This window comes from Ursus americanus, chromosome 18 (genome assembly GCF_024610735.1).
Source record: "Ursus americanus isolate L20-20 chromosome 18, mUrsAme1.1.p, whole genome shotgun sequence".
In the NCBI taxonomy this organism is placed as follows: domain Eukaryota; kingdom Metazoa; phylum Chordata; class Mammalia; order Carnivora; family Ursidae; genus Ursus; species Ursus americanus.
The window spans coordinates 4,178,859-4,200,312 of NC_142144.1; the positions used below are offsets into that span (position 1 = coordinate 4,178,859).

Sequence of the window (21,454 nt, forward strand, 5' to 3'; positions counted from 1 at the left end):
ACTTTTATCAGAGGAAAATAATAGCAAAATCTCGATTTTAATCCTTTTTTTTTTCCCCTTTATAAGATGCAGCCTCCTGTCAGTCAGCGGGGCCCTGGGGCGGCTGTGGGCCTGCGTGGGAACGGGCTGCCCAGGACCGCACGGGCCGGGGGCTCTGCCAAGGGGGAGCTCGGGCCTTAGCGGCATCCTCGCCCTCCTCAGCTTCAGAGGCCACCGCTCCAGGGGCTCACGGGGCTCCGGGGCACAGAAGGGGGATTGCCCTTGTGGCTTTCACAGCGGGGCCACCCAAGGGTGAGAGACAGTCCATCCTCCAGGTGGATCAGGGGCCTCTCCCGTCATCCCCCAGACTGAATGGATTCTTTCACCTGCTCTTGTCCCACAAAGGCCAGAGGAAGGAGAAAGACTCGAGGCCCAGTGAGCCGAGCGGGGTCACCTCTGGAAGGCTCGATCAGACTTTGTGTCTGTGTTCCCGTCTGTCAGCATGAATGGAGGGACATGGGGCTGGCTGAGGTCGGGGCGTGGATGGGAGTAGGCATACGGAGGACGGAGGGAAGGAAACATCAGGATGGGAGTCAGGCCGTGCTGCCGGGAGAAGGTGCCCTTTAAAATGGGACTTTTTTTTTGTTTTTAAAGATTTTATTTATTTATTAGAGAGAGAGAGAGAACTCAAGCAGGATAGCACAAATGCCGGGGGGGAGGGGAGCAGCAGGCAGAGGGAGAAGCAGGCTCCCACTGAGCAGAGAGCCCAATGCGGGGCTCGATCCCAGGACCCCAGGATCACGATGTGAGCCGAAGGCAGACTCTCAACCGACTGAGCCACCCACACATCCCTGGGTCTTGAGGGAAGGACAGCAACACGCACTGTGGATGGGTCCCCCCTCAGCCACCAGCTCAGAGCAGCCTTCGCTAACCCCTGCCCAGCTCTCTCTCACAAGAAATGCTATTTTTTTAGTTACTCGTTTATTGTCTGTTTCCTCCCATTAGAACAGAAGAGGGGGGCCCGGCTGGCTCTGTCAGCAGAGTGTACGACTCCTGATCTCGAGGTTGTGGGTTCGAGCCCCACGTTGGGGGTAGAGGTTACTTAAAAATAAAATCTTTAAAAAAACCAAAACAACAACAATAAAAAACATAAGCATGAGAGGGGCACCTTATCTACCTGTCTCATCCATGAGTCTAGCATAGTGCCTGATACATAGTAGGTGCTTCATGAAAAGGCCGGGCGTGAATGAGCGAACGCCAGGCACAGCACTCACACTTTGCCGTCCGGTCCCCACAGCAATGCTAGCAGGTGTGTGTGATTACCCCATTCTACAGACTTCCTGCTTTTCCTTGACCATGTGTGCTATGGGGGGCTGAGTGGGGAGAGATTTGGGGGGTTCCTTTTGTTTTTAATGTGAGAACCCCATGCGTAGCAAGTCCTGGGGGGCTCTGCTGCAGTGACGTGGTCAGGAACAAGTCCATCTGCCCCTAATAAGGCCTGAGAACGGTCCAGAAAGAATCTTCAAGGACAGAAGAGGCCACGTGCTCCTGCGTGAGGTATTGCTGAGCTTTGCCGTGGACTAGAGTGATTCCTGCAGGCTAATTTATTGGCTTCTGTTTTAAAGGCCAACCCAATAAAACAAAATCTTTCCAGGGCTGTAACCAGGGGATAATTTGCATGCGGTTACCCTGACATTTTGTGTCCTCACTCCAAGTGGCCCTGGGATGCTCTGAGTATCAAGCCCTTCCAGCTCACGCGGACTTTGAAGGAAGGGCCTTGGCATGTGGCTTGGGTGGGAAGAGCGGGCTCACGTCAGGGTAGCGTGAGGTTAACAGATTGCCCTTGGTACCTTGGTCCCTACGGGCTGGACCACATGACGGCTGGCCCGTCCTCGTCGGCTCAGCGGTGAGGACGGCGCTGGCCTCGGGCTACACTTACGAGTATGTCTACTCTCTTAAAACCCGGCATACCAGTCCCGTAATTAAGAGTGCCTGTTAGTGTTTCTGAAGAGGCTTCACTTCTAGAAAAAGACTCACCGTGCCGTGTAAAAAGGCGTCATATCCGACTACCACTCAGTTGGTGAGAAAAGGGACTCGCGGTCGGCTTCTCCAGAACGTATCTTTCACTGAGCCTCTGTGGAGATGCTGATTTCCCCAGGAACCCCAGTAACAGCCGAACGCTTCTGACGGAAAAAGAGGCTTAATTCCATTTCACACCCACGGTGTAGAAAAACCAAAGATTCACACTAGAAGTTGAAAGAAACTGAACTTACTCGCTCTGGTGGTTTAATATTTTGGAGAGTACTAGGTTCCTGGGATGCCTCGCTACTTACTGTGGTTTCCACCTGATCCGATTCTTAACCAGGCGAGTTACCAACCTCCTGAAAATTGGAGTTTATAATTGAAACGTTGATAAACTCTTTCCCATGAAGAGGCTGCGAGATACTGCAGGAATGACTGGGAAATAGGCAAAGTAATAAGAATGCTTTTTTCTGCATCGCCAAGAAATGCAGTGGCAGAGTTTATTGCTTACAAAACATAGCAGCCTTCCCTCAAATTGGATAGAAAAACATGAACCCCGATAAATTATGATACCCCTAAATCCCAGAGAATGTGCATCAATTATTGGGGGTGCCACCATCGTCCTTCTGGGCAGCCTGCTTATTAGGACCATAATTTATTATTATTATGCTTCGGTGCAAATACACAGGCTGATTAAATTCAAATCTATTAAAACAAACGTCCTCCTTTCTCTGAATCAGTAAGAGACAACATTCCGAAAGGAGCTGTTATAAATTGGGAAAGCAAATGGTTCTTAGATACTCGGAAGTGAGAGACCAAAAGATAGCCTAAGGGGAAAACATCCACCGTGACCAGGCTTTCGGAATCTGGCCCCAGAATCCAGGAATTGCTACAAAAGGGGACCGCAAGAGGGGCGCCTGGGTGGCTCAGTCAGTTAAGCATCTGCCTTTGGCTCCGGTCAAGATCCTAGGGTCCTGGGATCAAGCCCCGTGTCGGGCTCCCTGCTCAGCACGGAGTCTGCTTCTTCCTTTCTCTCTCCATCTGCCCCTGCTCGTGCGATAAGTAAATAAATAAAATCTTTTTTTTTTTTTTAAATGGACAACAAGAAACAGAGTTGAAGACCATCATGGATCTGGCACTCCTGGCCCCGACTAAAGCTCTTTTTGTGAAAATGTTTATTATTTTTTAAGAAATGAATCTTTCCGCTTCAGTTTTAGCCACCATAAGATACCTGTTCTTCAAGAGACATGAATCACATTGGCTTTTAAAAAACAGATGAATGTTAGGTTGGGGAAGGACTGTAGGATTCACTGAGTTACTCCCTTCCTCTAATGGAGAAGGAAGCGGAGTCTCTCTGAGGGCACGCAGGAGAGGGTCCAGCCCCAATGTCACACCAGTGGCTCAGATCCCCCCAGCCTGACAGCCACGATACTTGGCAAAAGAAGAGCCAAGTGGTTCACGTAGACTGAGCACGCATCATGAGCTTCTCCTTCAGCTGGTCCTCTCGTGGTTTCTGGACTGCTCACCAAGCTCTCCCTGGCCTCTTCACACGCACCGTACCCCACGTGACCAGAACTGAGCCCAGGTGCTCTCTGCAGAGGACGGTGGGGCGGGGGGGGACGGGCATTCATAACTTTACTGCCCAAACCAACACCACTTGGCTCACTCCGTTTCCTCTCAGGCTCCCAAAGAGGCAAAGCCGATGTTCTTGTCAAGGCATGAAGTGCTGAACCGTTCTCTTTCCCGTGGTCCCTTCCCTGCAGGCTCCCACCAGGTTGGAGGGGGGGACGTACCGGCACCTGTGGTGAGCAGCGCTGCAGACAGCAGGGGAGCCCTACTGGCCTTGCAGTGTGGGAATGACAGGAATTGACTTCTTTGGGGAAGATTTTATTTTGGAAGAGACGCCGTGTAGGGAACAGAGCAGAGGGGACAGGGGGCAATTGCCGTTAGCCTCTGAAGCAAACAATAATGTCCCAGAACTTAGGGGGAGGGGGAGGGACAGAGGTGAAGGGTCTTCATGAGTGTCATGCAACGGGGAGGGGAGAACTACAGAGAGGGCTCGCGGTGTGGATACTGTGGACACAGCACTAGTTTAAATGACTCCTAGACACACGCACACATACACACGGCCGTGCAAGACATACACATTCACATCTCCACCAAAGTATGCCTCACCAGACGTCACAGGACTTTCGGCCCCTCCTGTGTGAAAGCCACCAGCCCTGAAAGACCGTAAGTTGTGCCACACGCAGTGTCCACATGCACAAGTCCAAAGCCAATTCCCGATCTTTCTGCAAACGCACTCCCATTCTCGAATTTTCTATCTTGGTTAGCAGCACCTCCGCTCACTCAGCTGCCCAAGGCAAAACCTAGCTGTCTATTCTCAGCTTCCTCTCTTCACCCTCCACACTTATTCAGGCACCTCCCGAACAGCTCTCCGTCCGTTCCTTGGTGGCTTCCCCACTGCTGTTGACTCACCTAAGACCCACCCCCCCCTTCGCTCTCACTGGCACGACGGCAGCAACACCCCCCCCCCCCCCCCGCTCTCTGCCCCCGGGGCTTACCCCCTCCAATCCATGATCACACTGCAGCCAAGTGGTCTTGCAAAAACCCAGGTCTATTCATTCCACTTCCCCACTTAAAACCTTTAAAAGCCTCTCATGGCCCGTCGGATCAGAAGCAGGATTTGGGCAGTGTGCCTTTAAGCACCTGGCCTGTGCAGCCAGACAGCCGGAATTCAAATCTCTGCTCTACTGCCTACTAGCTCCGTGAGCCTTCCTGGCTCTGTTACTAAGTCATGCCTCTGTTTCTTCTTGGGAGTGGGGACAGTATGAGGTCCCATCAGCATAGAAGCTTGGTACCTGGTGTGCAGCATTCGGTGGGTGCTGGTTGTGGTCCTTGTGTTTATTAGTCACAGTCCAAGCCCATCTGTGACCCCACCCTGAGGTCGTCTCCTGCTCTGCAAACTTGCTCACTCCTGCGCCGTACCCTTTTCTCCCCAGCAAAACTGATGCCCCTGCTATTCTCACACACGGTATCTTTCTTGCCTCCGTCCTTCTCCATCTGCTGTTTTCTTTACCTGGAATATACTCCCCATCTCATTTGCCTACCAAACTTTAAATCACCCTCCCAAACTCAAGCATCAAAGTTAAAAATATTGGCAATATCACGTGTTGGTGGGAATATGGGGTGAACTGGAGCCCACATACACTATTGGTGAGAATGCAAAATGGTATGGCCACTTTGGAAAACAATATGGTGGAAACTTACGAAGTTGAACACGCACCTATTATGTAACCCAGAAACCCCACTCCTAGGGGTTTACCCAAAAGAAATGAAAACATATGCCCGAAAAAATGTGCATATGGGCGTTCATAGCGTATTTTTTACAGTAGCCCCAAACCGGCAGCCACCCAGTGTCCATCTACAGGTGGATGGATGCACAAAGTGTGGTCCGTCCGTACCATGGAGACGTACTTGGCAATAAGAAGCAACGAGGTACTTACATGTGCCACAACTCACATGAACCTCAGACGTGTTGGGCTGATGAAAGGAGTCAAACGTACAAGACTGTGAGCTATATGGCTCCATTCATACAAAATTCCAGAAGGCAAACCGCAGTGACAGAGAGCCATCTGTGGTTGCCTGGGGCCAGGGCTGGAAAAGGACACCAAGCGCAAAGGGACTCAAGGAAGCTTTTTAGGGCAAGGAATCTGCTCTTTATCTTGACGGTGATAAGTTACGTGATTGTAAACAATTATCAAAATTCGCCAAACTGCATAAAATGGGCGAATTTTTATTGTATGAAAATCATACATTAAAAAACAGTAAAGGGAGAAAAAATCCAAAGCCAACCCCCAGGCCGGCCCCCTCTGTACAGCCTTCTGGGACATCCTCCCCTCCGGCTGCTCCATCCTGGCCATGTCCATGGCTGGACTTTTCCCACCGTCTTGGCAGGAGGCAGACGGGTCTGTCTTCCCATTCACGCAGGGGCAGGGCCCGGGCTCCCTCCTTCATCGCTGTTCCCCTGCCTCCCGATGAGGACCCTCCTTCATGGAGCACTGATCATGTTCCAAGAACTCGGCCACGGGCTGACCCGCATGTCCTGACTGAGCTCCCCCACAACCCCAGGAGGTAGGTATTACTACCCGGTTTTACCAAAAACATGGAGGCTCCAAGAGATTGAATGAAGAACAGCTGCCAACATCAGACAGCTCGAAGTGGGGGGCTGGGCTTCCAAACCAGTCTGTCTGTCTGTCTGCATCACGTCTGTGCCTTAAACACTACATCGTACTGCCCGATGCAGCGCTTGTCGGAGAGAAAGCCTCAAGAAACGATGTGTTGCATTGACTAATTGAATGAGGGAGCCATTCTGTTCCTCCCCTACTCCATCTTCCCGGGGTCATGCAACCAAAGTTTTGTGACGTACATATAATACCCGCACACGCGTGTGTGTGTGTGTGTGTGTGTGTGTGCGCGCGCGCGCTTGATCTAATAAAATCTCAGTTTCTCTCTCTTTTTTTGAATTAAACTAAAAAGCTAAATTAGCCCTCCACCCGGGAGACCCGTGTTACCTTGCAAACGGCTCGCACCTCCAAGTTGCCATCTAATTAAGCCACACTCCCAAACAAAGCACATAACAGTGTCACCACATTAACCATGGCCACCTCCCCTGGCAGCCCCTAACTGCATAGTACAGTGGCTCGCTGGAAAACAAATAATCCTGCTGCTGTGTAAACTGCACTCCTAAGTAGGTCTTTCCCTTCAGCAGATAGCCTTTGAACGTGGGGTGGTTTTATTAAGAAATATTCGAGGACTGGGTACAGAATGCAAGTAGCAGGCTGATTCTTTAATCAGACCGATTCTCCGGCGTGTTCTACTTTCTGGCATTCTAGAAATCCACTCTTGCAACATATATACACTGTGCTGGGCGTTTGAGGTCCCGCGTTTGCTGTCAGCAACGTAGTGCGTTTAAGGGAGTGAGAGTTGGCACACACAGGGAGAGAGCGTGCTGGGTGTAGCCGCGCGGGGGGGTCTGTGGACCGGGGCCACGCCTGCACCTGCTTTGTGGGGCAAGAGAGAGGAGAGGCCACACGCTCTGGGTGGCAGGAGGAAGATCAGTCCAAGCGGAGGGTGGAGACGAAGCGCCTTCGCAGGGTGAACGGCTTTACCCCTCTCTGGGACCTGCTTTCAATTATTTGCTAGGCTCGAAACCAGTTGGAACTAGAATAATACAGCTTTTTTTTTTCCTTCGGAGGGGTCCCCTGAAATAGAAAATGATCAATGAATTTGACCTAGTTCATTCTCTGCACCCTCGAGAAGAGGCAGGTGCTAATTGGCAGATGGAGGTGTGCGGCCTCCAGCGGCATCCCGCGTCAAGTTCGACTCATTAGTCAGTTGATTTCCAGGGGGAAAAACACAAAAATGCAGAATCCGCGGCAGAGTGTGGGTTCTGGAGAGGCAGACTCTGGTGTGAATCCTGGCTCTCCCACGTCCCCGAGTCTGAGACTTTGGGGGACGAGTCACCTCCCCTCCCCAAGCCTCGGTTTTCTCTTCTGTGAAATGGGAGAATGCGTTCCTCTCTCATGAGGCTGCCAGGAGGCTTAACCTGCGTGAGCCGATGTCATCGCCTGCTTTCCAACACAGAGCAGAGCCCTCAGAAAACCACAGTGTGGCCTTCATGGTGCAATTCTGGGTCTAATTGTGACCGAAAAGAAGGAAACAGCCGTGCTCACGCGTCCATCCACGGGTAAAGCCCCCCCCCCCCCAAGGCAAGTGTAGGGGGCTGAGCCGCGGTGACCGTGGGGATGGTCAGAGGCTCAACTCTTCCCGGGTTCTTCTGACCTCGTCTCCTCCTTATCATTCAAGTCTTCAACGCAAGAGGCACCATAGAAAGGAAGGAACTCGGGAATGAACAAAAGAGGGGGAGGGCTTATTAATTCTGAAATCAGGAAAGCCCCTCCCGCCCTCCCCCCAGCGGTGCCGGTGAGGAGGTGACTGCCTCTGATGTGTCTTCTTGTGCTCAGCCCATCTCTGCCATTTCACTGCACAAAGGCAGGACATCGGGAGGAGGAGAGCCAGCATCCAGCCCCACCTCCTCAAATAGCACAGCTGCACCACGGGTGCCTGTCGCCGCGGCCCGTGTGGGAATCACCGACATGCAGATTCTTGGCCCCCTCCTGAGTCAGACTTTTCAGGTGCAGGGGGGCCCGGGGAGCCACACTTTTTAGAGGCATCTTGAGGGGTCGTTAAGTGAAGTGGGAGAAGCAGTGACATGTCTGTCCTAGCTTCCTTAGGGCCCGTGTCTCTACGGCCCAATGATAGTAAGAACCACCCACGCCTGGCAGACTGGAAGGTCCAGGTCCGAGGGCAGCGGCCTTGGGCTCCAGGTCAGAGCCGACTCTTTAATTTCCTAGCTTTTGAGGACGCTCTTCTCAACCTTTTCCCATTATGAACTATCTGGTAGGTCAAGTTCATGTGCACTCACAGCGCCCTGGGAGGAAAACTCCCCCACGATCATTTATAGGACAATTAAATCAGAATGGTCCTTCATAACTGGCCAGACTGTGTAAGAGCCGCTGGTGTCGGCCTCTCCCTGCAGGCTCTAATCAGACGGTGGAGAGCGGTGCCCAAGGCCTCCCCCCTACAGCATCCATTAAAGAGCAGGGCTAGAGAAATGCTCTATTTGCTCTTTAAAAGTCAGTAACCTGCACCCGTGTTCTCAGCAACACTATTCGCAAGGGCCAAAAGCTGGAAGCAATCAAGTGGCCATCCGTCAATGAATGGATAAGCAAAACGCGGTATTGACACACGATGAAGTGAAGGAGGTTCTAACTCAGGCTACAACGTGGATGAACCTGGAGGACATCGTGCTGAGAAAAGCCGTGCAGAAGGACGTTTTCTGTACGATTCCCTAGAGTCGTCAGATTCGTGAAAACGGAAAGGAGAGTGGTGGGTGCCTGCAGCTGGGAAGCAGGGCGTAAGGAGTCCGTGTGTCATGGGAACAGTTTCTGTTTGGGGAAATGAACAAGTTCTGGAGATGGAATAGTGGTGATGTTTGCACAAAGTGAATGTATGTAACACACTTAAAAATGGTTAAGATGGCAAACGTTATGTGCCTCTCCCCACGATTCTTAAAAATTTAAAAGAAGGACCAAAAAACCCCACAATAACCTGCAAAAGTCAGTGTTTTACCAGTGACTTGCAACACATCTCACGAAGGGCCCAAACACTGCAGCATCTTGGGAGACCACGGCCGAGCCCCCGCAGACCAGCCCGCAGGCTCGGGTCACCTTCCTGCCTCGCCTGGGCTGGCCCCCTTGATCTGCCCACAGCGCCTCCCGACACCGCGGCCCCCGGGTGGCGGCCCACGATCTGGGAGGACACGCGGTGGCTTGGCTGTGCTGTGTGTGCTGCTTCGTTCTTCTCTCGGTCCTCTCTCCTGGCACGTAGCCAACCCATAATTAGGCAGATTCTCGAAGGAGAGAGAATACTTCCTGCCCAAATGACAAGTTGTGGATTATGCAGATATCTTTCCAGATGTGGCATTTGTCTCCCTGGCAATGCTGCAGGTGGCTCTCGGTTTACTTGGCTGGAAAGCTCCATCTGAGCGCCTTATCCCCACAAATAACTTCTTCCGTTGATTCTGCTCATGCTCTGGGCTTTCATTTTCAAGCTGATTTCCCTCAGAGCTGCAAGGCCCCTTCTCCATAGGAAGTGGGGAGGGGTATCTTCAGAACCCAGTGAGGGACAGGAGGAGCTCTTCACCCGGGTGGCGGCTCGGCTGTCATCCGAGAGGCCCGGCGTCTGACCAGTGGAGCCGGAGGGCCGCTGTCATCCATCCGGGGCCCAGAGCAGAGCTGAACCTCACAAAAGGTGGTGGCATGAGCTCAGCGGTTGCTTGAATAAAATGGGAAAATGGCCCAGAATGGCCCCTGATTCCATGCAGTGTGGCAGGCACAAAATTCATGCTTCGCAAACCCAAACAAGTGATTTTTCAAGTGCCAGGATCTACCACTCAAGTGTGTGTCCAGAAGCCCTGTGCGTGTAACCTGGAGTCCTGTTTTCAGGGGAACACTCTGATGTGAGCCTTATAGACCAATGTAAGTGACAACTGACAGTTGATAATGTAATAATCCAAAATGAGCACTGTTGCTTCATGAAGCTTATTTTGCATAAAATAAACATAGGCTTATTTTATTTATTTTTTGAAACATTTTTAAAATTTATTTTGAGAGAGCATGAGCAAGAGCATGAGTGGGGGGGGGGAGGAGAGAGGGACAGAGAGAGATTCCCAAGCAGACTCCATGCTGAACACAGAGCCCGATGTGAGACTCAATCTCACGACCCCGAGATCATGACCTGAGCTGAAAGCTTCACCAGCCACCCAGATGTCCCAACACAGGCCTATTTTAAATGGAGAGATTTCTTTTTAAAAAGCATGAATGTCCACCAACAAATGAGTGGATAAGTCGATTGTGCTATCCATACAACGGAACAGTATTCGGCCACAGAAAGGGATGAAGAGCTGAGCTATGCTATGATACGGATGAACCTGGAGAACATGCTAAGTCAAAGAAGCCAGATGCCGAAGGTCACAGATTATAGGATTCCTTTTATGTGAAAGACCCACGATGGGCAGATCCACAGACAGAAAGCGGAGCTGGGGGAGAAGGGAGTAGAGGCTGATCACTTGCCGGGTACGGGGTGTTTCTCTGGGGTGATGAAACGTTCGAAACTGGAGACGTGGTGTTTGTGCAACAATGTCGACACTGGAGATGCGACTGGCCGGCGCGCTTGAAATGGTTACCTATATACCAGGCAGGTTTTACCGCAATGCAAAAACAGAATCCAAGCACGGAGAAACTTACAAGGTGTATGAGACTGAGATGCAGCTGTCATCTTGTCCAGGTGACGACGATTTTGTAATCCAGCTCACCTGTAATTCCTTGTTCCCCGTCCGGCTCCCCCTCCACTGGTTTGCAAGCTCCCGGAGGGAGAGTGGGGGCTGTTTCTGTCTTATTCTCTGTGTTCCTAGTACCTAGGTTGGCTCCCGGCACAGAGTGGAGCCCAAATAAATGCATGCTGAATACGTGAATGACACCAGCAACTGGGCCTCACCTAACCTGGGCGAGGGCTGCTGGGTACTCTGGGCCATCCTTTCTCCACCTGGAAGACACTCGCAGATCACCTGGGACCTTGTTAAAATGGAGGCTCTGGTGAGGTAGGTGTGGGGTGGGAGCTCCGACTCCGCATTTCCAATAAGCACCCGGGGATGCAAATGCTGCTGGGCCACCAGCCACGCTCGGAGGAGCTAAAGCCCCGGCACAGGACCCCCGGCCGTGCCACTGAAGAAAAAGAGCACGTATCTAAGTCAAAAACCCAGGTTGTTTGTCTCCCCAGATCTCGCTGCTCAGTCCGCCTCCCCCCACCGAGGAACCTAAGCGCTTGCCAGCTGCCCGGAGGAGGGTGATTAAAGCAATCGGCAACTTCTCCGCAGCGATTCCAAGGTAGGCTGTCATTTCAAGGAAAATACGTCCACTGCAATTGGGAACACTCGATGTGTTCAATGTTTTCGTAAGTGTCGTGGGGGGAGGGGGAGGGAGCGTCTATGACCCCCAAAAGAAACAAGCTGTTCTTCTGCCTTTGTGTTTCCAAAGCATGTACACTCAGTTTGAATCACAGCTAATAAACAGGTCATCTTGTACTTCCAAAATAAAAACATGCCGTATTTCAGTGGAATAGCAACTGTACATTAAAAAGCTGTCAACTTCACTACAATTTCCCTGAACCTTGCACTGCAGAAAGATACCTTGTCACTCAGAGTAGACTGCAGTTTTGCTGAAATATCTCCTTGTCTGCGTAAATAATGAGTAGACTCGCATGTGAAAATCTGGCCCCCAGCCTCCTTTCTCCCCTACTCCCAGAGAAACATATGCAAATGGCAGCTTTATGGGGTGGCTTCTCCACACTTCACTTTGAAAACAAAGGGGGGCGGTCCCACCAACCCCCATGTTGCGGATTTAGGATGCAGGGGTGAGTAAGAGAGGAGTGGTGGTGATGATTATGGTGGTCTTTGCAAGCTTCAAATCAAGGAGGCTGGACTGTCACTCAACAGCTATTTTGGGAACACATAGGTTGCATCAGAAAGTGCCATATATGGGAGATTTTTGCTGAAGAATGGCCCAGACCCCAGAAGGTGTTTATGTAAAATAGGGCAGCCCACGCAGCCTGCAGGGTTCAAGACCCGGGTTCAAGAATCACTCTACTGCCTGCCATGTGTGGGATCTTGAAGTCCCTTCGCCATTTGGAGCCTCCGGTTCCTTGATTATCAAATGACAACAGTAATGACGCTGGCCTCACAGGGGTGGTAGCAAATGATGAGTGCAACGGTATTTGGTAAACTCTCAAGTGTTATCTAGTTGCTAATCGTCATTGTCAAGAGCTCGTCAATGGTGTCAGCCCAACTGAGGTTCGGATCTTGGCTTCACCACTCACTAGCAGTGTGAGCCTCGGTTTCCTCACCTGTAAAATGGGAATAACAATAGTACCTACTCTTGAGGGCTTACTGTGAGGATTTTATGAGAGAACGCACGTTAAAACTGGTGCCTAGCTCGTAGAAAGGACTCAGTAAATGTGGGTTGTTCTTATTGTCATTGCTGCTGCTGCTAATGGTGATGATGGTGATGGTGATGATGGCAATGATGACGATGATGACGATGTGACAGTGATGGTGATGATGGTGATGATAATGGTGATGATGGTGATGGTGATGATGGCAATGATGACAATGATGACGATGTGACAGTGATGGTGATGATGGTGATGATAATGGTGATGATGGTGATGGTGATGATGGCAATGATGACAATGATGACGATGTGACAGTGATGGTGATGATGGTGATGATAATGGTGATGATGGTGATGGTGATGATGGCAATGATGACAATGATGACGATGTGACAGTGATGGTGATGATGGTGATGATAATGGTGATGATGGTGGTGAGGGTGATGGTGATGATGGTGATAATGAGGATGAGGATATTGATATTTCTGCCCCTGCTGCTGATAGTGAGATTTCCCATTCTTCCCGGGGTGGTGATCATAAGATCACCGGACAAGAAAGAAGCCAGCTCTGGACATGCAGAGTAAGGCCGATTACCCAGAGGAAGAGTTGGAACAGTGGGGGGTTTCTCTGAGGATGAGTTGGGGAGATGGAGGCAGATCAGCCCGAAGTTTGGAGGTGGGTGGGAGGAGGAAGATGCTGCCTGGGGTGGCTTAGCCATGGGGAGCCAAAGCCAGCGATTTAAGCAGGTAAAGGGACAGGGAATGCTGATCCTGCGCGCCCCCACCACAGAAGCCCCTCGTTGGCCAACCAGTTTCCACCTGCATCCTCCAGGTCTTTGGGAGACGTAGGGCTGGGCCCAATGCAAGTGAAATGTCATGTTCAACTTCTTCCTAAGACTCTATTTAAGAAGAGTGACCAAGTGGCGCCTGGGTGGTTCAGCTGGTTAGGTCTCCAGCTCTTGATTTCAGTTCAGATCTTGATCTCGGGCTTGTGGGTTCGAGCCTTGTGTAGGGCTCCACGCTGGGCAGGCAGCCTACTTAAAAAAAAAAAAAGAATAGTGGGGCTCAGGGGTGGCTAAGTCAGTGAAGCGTCTAATTCTGGATTTCTCCTCAGGTCATGATCTCAGGGTTGTGAGATCGAGACCTGTGTCAGGCTTTGCCCTGGGTGTGGAGCCTGCTTGGGATTCTCTCTCTCTCTCTCTGCCTCTCCCTCTGCCCTGCCCTCTCTCTCTCTCTTAAATAAAAATAGTGACTGTATCTTCCCTACCCTGTAAAATAAAGGGGAACTCAGGAGTCCTCTTATCCCAGAGATTCTGCTGTGTGGTGGCAATTACATTCTCCTAAAATACACGCATTTAAGACTCAGCTGAAACCAGTGGTATGCGGAGCCACTTTGTACCAGTCCACCAGAGCTGTTAAATATTTAGGTATTTTGCAAGCCAATTGTTAGAGTCATTATTAAAATTAAATTATATAAACTTACAATTAATTAACTTATATTAAAAAACAAAGGCAACAAATACTCTAAACTCATCACTCCCTAATTATTTTATTATTACCTATGCTCTTGAGATTTATTTACATCTGTTCTATCTCGATGGTAAAAATACTGTATACTTGCTTCCCACACTCAGAGTGATCATTCTACAATGCCAGTGTGATCGTGTCCCTCTTAATGGCTTCCCACTGCCCTCCAACAAAGCCCAGACTCCTACCATGGCATCCAAGACTCCTTCTTCTAGACCCTTCTATTGCCACGTCCTGCCTCAAATATGAGCCTGCACACACCATCTTTCTGTTCCTGGAGTGTACGGTATTGTCTTTCTCCTTCAGGACTTAGGCACCTGCTGCTGTCTACAGTCCAGATGCAAGAAACACACAAACCATCGCAGAGCACCATGATAAACGCGCGAACCCTGTAGAAATGGCTAAGGGAGTGTTCAGAAGGCAAGTTCAGCTCTTGGGGAGACAGTGATCAGAGGCTTCATAACAGGACTTCATCTTTTTATCCATTGGGTTTTTTGAATGAGTATTACATGCACACAGCACAAGGTTCAAAAGATGCGAAATAAAGAGTAAGTCTTCCTCTTGTTCCTGTCTCTCAAGAGTCCCCCTCTCCCCCTGAGAGACAACCTCTATTATAATTTTTTATTATCTTCATAACAGGAATTTTTAAATCGTGATGGGGGAGAACCATCTAGAATGCCAATCCCCTATGTATAATTGTTACCACTTTCATTTTTCAGAGTTCCCTTGCTGGCTCTGTTCGTGGGCAAAGACAGTTTTTGCAAAACTGTAACCAAACCAGAGGTATAATTTTATGTTCTGCTCCCCCCCCCCCTGCTTATCATTATGTCATGAGCATTTTTCCCATTGTTTGAAGTCTTCATAATCATTGCTTTTAATTGCTACCGCACTAAAAGCTGCAACTTTAAATATAGAAGGGTGGAGTGGTCAGTGAACAACGTGTTTAAAAAGTTGTATTCTTTTCTGAATGTTCTTTTTATAAAAGTCACTCTGTATATATCTTCATGCCACATAAAAGAGGTAGGACTAAATTCTTTCTTTGGAGCGAGGGTGGGAAATGCTCACTTAATTGACTGGGGTCAAATGACTAACTCAACTTGATTTGGCTCAATCCCACTATGGTGGGTTAAATGGTGACCCCCAAAAAGACACATCCCCAGAACCTTCGAGTGTGACCTGATCTGGAAAAAGGGTAATTGCTGATGTAATTAAGGATCTTGAGATGAGATCACCCTGGATTATCCATGTGGGCCCTAAATTCAGCAAAAAGTGTCCTTATAAGAAAGAACGGCAGAAGACCAACCCAGGGGAGGCGACATGTGACCCCTGGGGCAGAGAGGGGAGTGATTCAGTCCAAGGGACTCCTGGAGCCCCCAGAAGCCGAAGCAGGCAAGGAAGGATTCTCACAGATTCTCAAGGTGACACCCTGATTTCAGACTCCTGCTCTCCGAACTGGGAGGGAATATACTTCTGTGGTTTCAAGCCGTCCGGTTTTTGATGGTTTGTCATGGCAGCCATGGGAAATGAATGTAGCTACCAAATCCATAACCAGACTCCCTTCTCTTGGTTCCCTCGATTCTCCTGGGGAATGAGCATCTGCTGCTGAGGGACTGTGTCACTGAGCCTCACAGCACAACACCCTGTTGTGCAAACACCCTCTGGTAACAAAACTCAGACTCACCAGCATAAAAATCCCACTGAGCAGATCTACACCAAGTTGGACTCACCCCTTCCTTCCTTCCTTCCTTCCTTCCTTCCTTCCTTCCTTCCTTCTTTCTTTCTTTCTTTTTTCTTTCTTTCTCCCTTCCCTTCCCTTCTTTCCTTTTCCTTCTTTCCTTCCTTCCTTCCTTCCTTCCTTCCTTCCTTCCCTCCCTTCCTTCCTTCCCTCCTTCCCTTCCTTCCTTCCCTCTTCCCTCCCTCCCTTCCCTTCCCTTCCTCCCTTCTTCCCTTCCTTTCCTTCCTTCCTTCCTTCCTTCCTTCCTTCCTTCCTTCCTTCCTTCCTTCCTTCCTTCCCTTCCCTCCCTTCCTTCCCTTCCCTTCCCTTCCCTTCCCTTCCCTTCCCTTCCCTTCCCTTCCCTTCCTTCCCTCCCTTCCCTCCCTTCCTTCCTCTGATCTGGTTGGACAACAGGTGCCAATGAAGTCATTAGCTGAAATCATCAAGAACTTAAGGGGCTAACGTGAAGGTAGGAAGACATTGGGTGTCATCATGGTATTGAAGGTTCAGGTCATGCTGGGCTCCATTAAATAACGTATGAGTTGAATTCTCGCCATCTTGGCAGAGCTGAATGCTGATGGGATCCAGGTTAAGTCTGAGCACAGAGCACTTGTCTCACCAAACACCACTCGGTGTCAGTGACACTTCTTCAACTTGACTGGCCACGGGCTCTGAGGGGCCAAGGCTCTCATAAGCAAACTGGCCTTTTGGATTTGGGGGAAGATACTCTGAAAAGGGTTTCAGATTCCTTTCATTTTTGTTTTGTTCAAAGTGAACACAGGCACACCCCTCTTCCTAGAATATGGTTATTATTGACAACTGGAGATAAAATCTCCCACCCCTAGAGATACGCTTGGTGACAGCTCCTGCCGTGTGGAGCGGTGATGAATAAGAAAGGGTCTTCTAGCAAATTCTTGAAAACATCTCTCTCTCAGAAACCCCAAATGGAAGTTACGGCATTAAGTAAATAAATAAAATAAGTGGGCAATCTCATGGTGACATTTTCATTAGCCCACTCTCTTTCTGTCTCATTAGCCTTCGTGGGGGGGGGGAAGGATTGTTTTAATTAGCGGGGTTGAGAAGTCTTGCTTGGGTTGCTTCCCCTCCTGCTGTTCGCAGGATTACCCTGTCGGCTTATAAATACGATACAAATCATTACAGCCCACAAAACCACCTCAGAAGGGGACAGAAGAAAGGGATCCACCCGAGTCCATGTTAAGTGTCTTTGAACAATGCTCTTTTTCTAAGCATTCAACTATAATTCAAGCGTAATATCGGCCTTTATCAAACAGCTCTATATCCCGGAATCACAGAAAAGCCCTTTCTAGTTTGGGACTGGCCATGTGTTCCCTCCCTTTTTCCCTTTGTGCTCCGGGCTGCCCAGGCAGATCGCGCATCTGATGGTGGGACCACGGCTCCCAAAGCCCCCATCTGGATTTACTTATTAAATGCTCAAATCAAAAGGCAGACCAGAAACAATCTCCCAGATCAGAAACAACTCCCAAGCCCCCAGCAAGTTCCTAGAGGCATTTCCACTGCTCCTAGGCTCTTGGGGTCTTGAAAACACACACATAATTGATATTGTGTTTCAATGAGGCGTGCCTGGATGGCTCAGTCGGTAGAGCACGTGACTCTTGATCTCAGGGTCGTGAGTGCGAGCCCCACGTGGGGTATAGAGATGACTTAAAAAAATGAAATAAAATCTTTAATTGTGTTTTAATGATACAAAGTTCTGTGTGTAGGTATTTTGTTTCTGCACGAGGTTGAACTCCAGGCTCACAGCTTTCACCCACCGGCACACAAAGCTGTGCGTTCCTTTGGCGAACACCCTGTCCTTAAATCTTAAACTTGAAAGGGTCTCAAGTTTGAATTGAAAAATAAATTTAGATGTTCATAGAAATGCCACAGTTACTATTGACTAGGAAACAGTCTCCCAGGTACTCATTAAACCATTTATTTATTCACTCATTCGACAAACATTTATTGAACACCTACTTTATGCCCAGCACTTCAGGCACTGGGGATAAAAAGATGGATGAGGCCTGGTTCCTGCCCACAAGGAACCCACAAGAGCAGACATTATAAAACGTGTGCTAAGAGCAATGACAGAAAGGTGTGCGGGCTATTACAGGGGCGAGGAGGTAGGCACATAAAACATCTCAGAGCAGGGGTAGGGTCAGGAAAGGCTTCCAGGGGAGGGGACTCAGAGCGGAGTTTTAAACAATGAGTGAGGAATGGCCACGTGAGAACAGGAGGAAGGGGGTGCATACGGAGAAGCAGCAGTTCGGGCAGGGGAACTAGTTCATGCCATCCGGGGTGTCCTTGCTCACGGATGCAAGAGGACAGGTAGCATGCATCATGATGACACCTCACAGGGAGTGATGTGTGATGAAAATCTCTAAGTGTTTGAAGCATCGTCCAGGGGCGGGGGGGCTGCTGACACAGAAGTTAACAGCAATCCTCATTGCACTCGCCATGTATCAGGTCCTTACCATTTACTAAGCTTTGCGCTTAGCTCTTTACGCACTTTTATCTCATTAAATCTTTGCAGCAACCCTGTGAGGTAGGTACCTATGATCACCCTTCTTTATAAACAGGGAACTGAGGATTGAGGAGGTAAAGTCAGATCCCTGAGGCTATGTGGATGGAAAGTGGCAGAAGGAGGGTCGGGAGGCAGACCCGTCCAAGTCTAAAGCTCATAGCATAGGCAGGGCTGGCTGCCAGCAACACGGTGCCGCCGACAGTGTTTCTCTCCAGAGCCATCCACCTCTTCACATCCCTCGGATTCTCTGTGCACCTGTTGCTTCAGGATCTCATCCCCTCTGTCCCCGCAAACACACCTTCCTTCCTTCCATCACCTTTCCTCCCTCAGTTAAACCCAGGCTCACCTGTATTATGTCTTGCTCCCTGATTTTCTTTCCAAGAACTACAAATTCTAATAAACAAACCCAGCTAAGGTCTCTGTTACTAGACTCTTTGTTTCTGATCGGAAGGCAGTGGTTTTTTGGGGGCGCCTGGGTGGCTCAATTGTTAAGCCTCTGCCTTCGGTTCAGGGCGTGATCCCAGAGTCCTGGGATCGAGCCCCACATCAGGCTCCTCCGCCGGGAGCCTGCTTCTTTCTCTCCCACTCCCCCTGCTTGTGTTCCCTCTCTCGCTGGCTATCTCTATCTCTGCCAAATAAATCAATAAAATCTTAAAAAAAAAAAAAAGGAAGGCAGTGGTTTTTTGAATTGTTACTCCCTTGTAGGCAATGTGTTATTTTTCTCTGTCTGATTTCAAGATTTTCTCTGGTTCTTAGCAATTTGACTATGTTGTGCATAGATGTGGTTTTGTTATTTTTTTTAAAAAAAATAGTTTAAAAGAAACAAACCTGAGCTTATAATCTGTAAATGTATGTCTTTGTATAAATCTGGGGACGTCGTAGTCATTATTTCTTCAATTACACATATATTAGAACTTTCGATATAGCCTCACAGGTCCCTGAGGATCTGCCTGCTTTTTTCAATCTGTTTTCTCTATTCCTCATTTGGATAATTTCTATCGATGTAGTCAAGTTCACGGACTCTTCTGTTATCTAGACTCTGATGTTCAGCTCATTCAGTGAGCTCGTTCAGATATTTTCACTCCTAAAGTTTCCATTCGGTTCTTGTTGGTTCTTTTTCCTATCTCGTCACATATTATGAGCATATTTTCCTCTACATCTTGAGCAGAGTTATAAATACCACTTTAAAATTCTCGACGATTAATTCCGAATATGAGCAATCTCATTAAATGTCTTTTCACTTGACAGTGAGTCGTGTCTTCCTATTCCTGTGTGTGTTAAGTATTTTGAAATATAGACATTGTGACTCTGCATTAGGTTATATTCCTCCTAGGAGTTTTTTGTTCTGTTTTGTTTTGTTTGCAAGTGGCTAACTTGGTTGAGCTCAAACTAGAATGCTGTCTTGTGTAATGGGCAGCAGCTCAAATCCAAGTTCACTTATTTTCGCCTTTGTTGAACTTTTAAGAGCCTGTCCCACCCATACATGGTTCGAGGACCTTCCAGAGACTTGGGCAGAGTTTATATACCGAATTTGGGCTTCTCTTCTCTGGTTTTCTCTTTTCCTGATTCTTCCTTTGTTTCCCAGTGACTGTGGTTTCCTCAAACTCTATCTTCTGGTTCTTCCACCACAAGTTGGATAGAACCACAGGTTTCTATCCAAATTCTGGACACCGTGTGCAGCACTGACGGTAGCCTGGCATTTCACTAAAAGTCATTTTCCAAATGAGAGAATCATTTCCTGCTTTTCTCTTTTTCTGTGGGTCAGCATCTTCATCCGGCTTCTGTATCCACCTGTGCTTGTCCCCTTTCCAGAGCCTTCGGGTAGCTGGGGTTTTGGGGAGGTTTTGGTTTGTTAAATCTTCTCTGGAGTTTATAGGTGTTCCCTCTGGGAGGGTTGGTCTGACAGGCACTTTACTTCCTCCCCATGACCAGAGGAGGGACAAGTGTGCTGTTGTGTAATATGGCTTCGTACGGTGCCTCCCCTGACACGGTCACTGAATTCCCAGATGCCTCAAATAGGAGGAATTGTGTTGAGATTTTCTAGTACCTTAGCAGTCTGGTAGGAAGAATTAGGACAGAAGGGTTTTTCTTCAGATCACAAGGAAGTGGTTTTCTACTTCATGGGGGAGCTCTAGTCATTGGGAAAAATGGAAACATTCTTTGTTATGTGTAACGTACAGGTACTAAAACTTTTAGTAGACCTAAAACTATAGGTCTAAACTTTTTTTTTTTTAAAGATAAACATAACTATCCTTAGGCTATGATTTGGAATGCTCCTGATAGCACACCATGACATGTAATGCTTACAAAATCTTAGGAAGGATGAATGAGGAGATTGCCTCAAAATGGTGAACTGAGCACATAAGTCTACCTTCCCACCCTCCCAAAATACCATGAAAAAACAGAGTATTTTTCAAAAGGAAAAAGTCCAATATAGTGTAGGAAAACAAGAAAGAGCTCCATCAGTGAACCAGAAGTTTTGAGAAATTTCCAAATGATCCAGATCAGACAGGATCAGACATAGACATACAGAAGAGCAAAATCAGAGGAAATCACCACCAGAACTCCATGTAGGAGAAGAATTCTATGGAACCAGGGAGTTTCCAGGAAAATGCCAAGTCCAGAGCAAACACACAGGAAAGGAGAGTGGCTCTGGGGCAATAGTCAGGGACTGAGATGCTTGCTTTTGGAGCAATCAGGTTGGCTCAGACTCTCTCCTTCCTGCATTACTCCATAAGGCCCCTTAATCGATCTCCCAACGGCCACCCTGGGCACTCCAATCTATGCTCTATAGCCAGAGGGCCATTTCAGTGCCAATCTGACCATATCCCTCTGCAGCCAGTCCTAACCCCTGCTTAAAGGCCTTCACTGACTTCCATTACTCTGCAGGTCAAACTTCTTGAGTGGCCTCTGCTAAGGGCCTGCATGATCCCTGCCTCACACCATTCTCTCCTATCCCTACATCCCAGTCACCCTGGCCTTCTTTCGGTGCCTGGAATCCCCATACTCTCTCTACCACAGGCTCTTTGCACATGCTCTTCTGAGTGGCTGGAATGTCCTTGTCCTACCCCTTCACCCCACCCCAAAACCCATCCCATAC

The 21,454-nt window shown here is 48.9% G+C and overlaps 1 protein-coding gene across 1 annotated transcript in view; it reads right to left on the reverse strand.

Annotated features, from left to right (window-relative positions):
• CFAP77 (cilia and flagella associated protein 77) overlaps window positions 1-21,454 on the reverse strand; it is a 125,857-nt gene that overhangs the window by 87,806 nt on the left and 16,597 nt on the right. The window lies entirely within an intron of this gene.